Genomic DNA, 5,775 nt, shown 5'->3' with positions numbered 1-5,775 from the left:
TCAGTCCCCCTCCCATACCCATAAGAATGCTGTAACCTTTGACCAACTTCTTCAACCCCCTCTGAATACAAACTGTATATAAAAAAAAAGGCTTGCAGTACAATAAAGCGACCCTTGACAAGTGGACTTGCTTGGGCTCCGTCTCTTCTTTCTCGCCCGTTTTTCCTTTCAGGGAGTGGTCCCCCTCGAGCCTTACCTGTACAGGGTCCCCGCAGGCGGGGGCAGAGGCCAGATTTGGGTGCTTTCAGGGGGTCTGCTACAATTCCAGCCCCTACCTTACTCCAGTGTGCCATAATTTAGCTGATCCTATGACTAGAATTCAGATCATGAAGAGATCACAGAAGTTTTTTCCCATTTTTACAAAATTTTTATTTTTAATTAACTTGCAAAATATGTATGACATTTTCATACATACTTTGCTTTGGCTGACCCTTCCCCACCTGTCTACCATATCCCTGTACCCCATCCCTGTTTAAACATTCCCTCCCCTAACAGTCTCCTTTCTGCTTTCAAATCACTTATGTTTTATTGCTCTCTCCACTTTCCTCCTCTCATGAACACTCACTCCCACATAAGTACGAATGTATAAAAATTAGAACCTAGGGTCTACATATGAGAGCAATCATGTGGCATTTATCCTTCTGAACACATGCTACCTCACTTAGTATAATTGATGAGAACAGGAGACAGAAACTGGCTATGTAGGGCAGAGACCCCAAAGGAGCAGGTCTGAGAATGTCCTTGGGAGAGGCCAGGAATGTCAGAATAGAATTCTGCCTCCTATTTCTTTGATATCTCCTAAATGAGCACCTCTGCCTCAAAGCTGTAAATGCTACAGGGAAACTGAAAGCAAGCACCTGGACACCTGGTTGGGCTAGCCTGACTGACCAGCTGGTCCTCCTCCCATTCTTTATCCTAATTGTCATAAGTCCTTTAAAAAGCATTCAAACTAGCAGCTTCATGGTACCCTATTTCCTAGGACCCTCCTGCTCTACAGGACTCTCTCTCTCTCTCTCTCTCTTTCTCTCTCTCTCCATTTTAAACTCCCACTTTTGAATCTATAATAAGCTTCTTCTAACACTCAAGCTCTATGGTCCATAAACTCCCCTTCTTCAAATTCTCAAGACAAGAACAGAAACCGCTGGCTCAGAGAAGCTTTGGTGGCTGTGGAGTTTTCCTGGACCCTAGCTCCCCAAGAGAAGAAAAGCTCCCAAGTTCTCAGACAACTGTGTGTCACATTTTTCAGTTTCATCCATTTTCCTGTATAGTTCATTTTTCTTTATGGGTAAATAAAATTCCGTTGTATGTATGTACCACATTTTCATGATTCATTTTTGTGCTGGTGGACATCTAGCCTGATTCCATTTCCCTGGTATTGTTAATTAAAAAAGCAATAAACATGGATATATAAGTATCTCTGTCATGGAAGATAGTCTTTTGGGCATACGCCTGGGAGTACAGCTGGGTCATGTGGTGCTTCTGAGGCCTGCGATGTTGAGAGCGTAGTGGCCTCTTACAGTGTAGACAGCAAAGTTGCAAACAGTAGAGCATTCTGATTTCAGCCTGTTTGACCTTCACACAAAGTACCAGACAACTTTTGGCCACATTTGCACATTTCATATGTGCTACAGGGAACAGGGGTTCACTTTTGTAGGTTATTAGTCTCATTAGTAAAAGAATTTAAAATGTGCATTCATTCATACAAACACACACCCAGATGTATACACATACACACAATGAAAAAAAAAATCTTTTTTTTTTTTTTTTGTCTTTTTGAGACAGGGTTTCCCTGTAGTCTCAGCTGACCTGAACTCACTATGTAGAGCAGGTTGGACTTGAACTCACAGGCATCTGCCCACCTCTGCCTCCCAAGTGCTGAGACCAAAGGCATGTGCCACCACACCTGGCCATGAAAAGAGAAACTTAATGGACTCAGAAGAAAGTTAAGAAGATCATTTTATTACCATCTAAAAGAAAAACAACAGGACAGGCAAGCTGTAAATTCAGATAGTGCCTGAAAGAGGGAGCTGCTGTTTGAGTTAGAGTTAACACTGGAGATCTGCAATCAGCTGTAGAAAAGGGTGAGAAGTAGGGGGTGTTCTTCAGAGGAACATGGAGAAAATCAAGTGTCAGAGAAAGCTTACTTCGGATTTTGGCTGATAGTCAAAAAAGCAACAGAAAGGGGAAAAGGAAAGTCAGGATTTCTGAGTTACAACTCAGATAAGGAAGAAGGGTTAGCAGTGAAGATTTTCGAATTAGAACTCAAAAAAGCAGGAAGGCTTGTTAGAAGTTATTTAAGGGTAGACAGGGAATACGTCAGAAAGAAGGAAGGAAACAACATTCCCACATAACTGCTAGAATGCATCAAAACAATGCCTTGCACCAAAAAATGAGGCTACCAGCCTGACAAGGCCCTCTGCCAGACAAGGACATCTGTTTTAGTTATCACTGTCCTGACCAGGGCTGTCTGGACCAAATGATGAAGTGTGAGAAGAGGGGATCAAAGGAGAGTAGACCTAGGGACCCTATAAAAGAACAAGCCCAGCCATCATTCGGTGTCTCCAGCTCTGGAGACACCACCCTTCCCAATAGGGTAGCATTACTTGATCTTTGCATAGATAAATGCCTGCTTTCACCCTTTTCTGAGACTTTACTTCATTCATCCTTGGATGTTCAAGACTTTGTCCACCGCTGAGAGGAACCCAGACAGATCCTCAGCTCTCTCACCCTGCAACAGCCATAGGTTTGATATTCAGCATGGCATAAACGAGATGTGGTGAAGCATGCCTGTAATTCTTGTGCTTGGCAGGTAGAAATAGGATCAAAAATTCAATATCATCCTTAGTGATATACATAGAAAGTTCAAGACCAGCCTGGTCTACCTAGCAAGTTCCAGGCCAGGTTGGGATACAGGGAGAGCCTGTCTCAAAAAGGAAGATTCCTAGATGGTAACTCTAGGGTTACAGATATGTATGTACCACTGTGCCCAACTGGAATTTTTTGGGGGGTGGGGGTCTTTTTGAGACAGGGTCTCCCTGTAGCCCCAGCTGGTCTGGAACTTTCTGTGTAGACCAGGCTGGCCTCAACCTCACAGAGATCTACCTGCCCCTGCCTCCCGAGTGCTGGAACTAAAGGCATGCACCACCACGCCCGGCTGGAAAATTATTTTTTGTTTCTTTTTTACTTCGTTTGGTTGTGAGGCAGGATTTTACTGTGTCATCATGACCTGCTTAGACCTGGCTATGTAGACCAGACTGTCTCTGTCCCCCAAGTACTTAGATTACAGATGTGTGCCACCACACTCTGCTAGAAAAATCCGTTGTATATTTAGATTTATGTAACTGGTTATGTAAATATGCTTAAATACCAGGAAAAAATTCCCCTCAGTGTCTCAGAACCTAGCAAGACTTGCCTGTTTAAATTTGTGTTCATTAATATGTTACAGGCAATGACCAAAGTAAGCAATTGTCTATATTTTTTATCTTGACTACACCAACATAGAATTCCCTGTATCTAAAAATGCCATTTTTTATTTCTTTCCTTCCTTCCTTCCTTCCTTCCTTCCTTCCTTCTTTCTGAAACAATAGCTCTGGCTGGCCTAGAACTCACTATGTAGACCTGGCTGAACTCAAACTCCCAGAGATCCACCTGTCTCTGCCTTCCAAGTGTTGGGATTAAAAGTGAGAACCACCATACCTGGCCTCCACCTTTTACTTATTGAAAGGCATTCTAACGTGGTTTATGCATAATTTCAAATAAGAATACAACACTAGAGGCTGGGGAGGTGGCTCAGTGGGTAAAGTGCTTATTAAGCAGCATGAGGACCTGAGTTCCAATCCCCAGTACCCACATAAAATCCAGGCTTAATGGTGCCCAGGGCTGGTTGGAGACAAGCAGATGGGGAGCAAGCATTCTAGCTAAAAAGTTGATCTCTAGGTTCAGTAACAGACCCTGTCTCAAAAACTAAGTGGGGAGCTGGGTGTAATGGTACATGTCTTTAATCCCAGCAATCCCAGCACTGGGAGGGACGGGGAGGATGCAGAAACAGGCAGATCTCTGTGAGATCAAACACAGAGAGTTCAGGCAAGCTGGCCTTGGATGTTCAAGACTTTGTCCACCGCTGAGAGGAACCCAGACAGATCCTCAGCTCTCTCACCCTGCAACAGCCATAGGTTTGATATTCAGCATGGCATAAACGAGATGTGGTGAAGCATGCCTGTAATTCTTGTGCTTGGCAGGTAGAAATAGGATCAAAAATTCAATATCATCCTTAGTGATATACATAGAAAGTTCAAGACCAGCCTGGTCTACCTAGCAAGTTCCAGGCCAGGTTGGGATACAGGGAGAGCCTGTCTCAAAAAGGAAGATTCCTAGATGGTAACTCTAGGGTTACAGATATGTATGTACCACTGTGCCCAACTGGAACACACACACACACACACACACACACGAATAGTTAGCACTAAAAAAAAGTTGCACCTGGTGAGCAGCCTCTACTCAGTACACTGTCACATACTCAGAAGCCAGTTTGCTAAAAAGTACTGACTCCTCGTTTGAGGAACGTGTAGCTAAAGGGAGAAGACCTGGCAGCCTGCCTTCATTTCTTGCTGGTTTTGTTTTGGTTTGTTTTTTTTTTTTTTTTTTCACTTTAAGTTTGTCTTAGTTTGTTTCTTCGTTGCTGTGACAAAACACTCTGACCAATACTAACTTGGGGAGGAAAGGGTTTATTTAGGGTCACAGTTTATCCGAGAGCCCAAGGTAGGAACTCAGGGCAGGAACCTGGAGGCAGAAGCTGGAGCACAGGCCATGGAGGAACGCTGCTTACTGGCTTGCTCTCCTGGTCCCTGCTCAGCCTGCTTTCTTATGCAACACAGGCCCACCTGCCCAGGGATGGCACCAGCCACAGTGGGCTGGGCCCTCCCACATCACTCATCAAGAAGATGCCCCTCAGACATGGCCACAGGCCAGTCCAATAGAGGAAATCCCCCAATTGAGGCTCCCTCAACTCCAGGTGTATTGACATTAAGCTATCCAGCACAAAGTTTAAAAGAAATTTTGATTCAAGAATTTCTTTTTTTTTTTGGTCTTTTTGAGACAGGGTCTCCCTGTAGCCCCAGCTGTCCTGGAACTCACTATGTAGACCAGGCTGGCTTTGAACTCACAGCGATCTGCCTATCTCTGGCTCCTGAGTGCTGGGATTAAAGGCATACACCACCACGCCCGGCTGATTCAAGAATTTCATACAACGAATTTTTGTTATATTCAGACCTCCTCCCCCATCTCCATCCTCACCCTACTACCTCCTACCCCCTACTAGCCTGGTCTAAATAGGGACTTCCAGGCCAGCAAGGAACACAGGGAGACCCTGTCTCACAAAAACACAAAAGAAGAGGCTGGAGAGATGGCTCAGTGGTTAGGAGCACTGGCTGCTCTCATAGAAAACCTGGGTTCAATTCCCAGAATCTACGTGGTGGTTAACAACCATTGTAACTTCAGGTCCTGGGGATCTGATGCCCTCTTCTAGCCTCTGCCAGCTTTGCATAACATAGGTGTACATACATACATGTGGGCAAAACATTCATACACATAAAATAAAAATTAATTAATTTTTAGAAAAAGAAAAAAAGTTGAGATCCTGTCTCAGTCTCCCAAATGCTGGAATGACAAGCCTGTACTATCACGCTTAGCAAGGTGAATGATTATGAACAGCCAAAGGTAATGTGGGCTCCTCGCCTACAACATTGCATTTCTGCACAATCATGATGTTGTAGTCAG

The sequence above is a fragment of the Nannospalax galili genome, unplaced genomic scaffold, assembly GCF_000622305.1.
Source record: "Nannospalax galili isolate Female #2095 unplaced genomic scaffold, S.galili_v1.0 scaffold710, whole genome shotgun sequence".
Lineage (NCBI taxonomy): Eukaryota > Metazoa > Chordata > Mammalia > Rodentia > Spalacidae > Nannospalax > Nannospalax galili.
The sequence above is the reverse complement of the archived record's forward strand: the minus strand, read 5'-3'. Positions refer to the sequence as shown.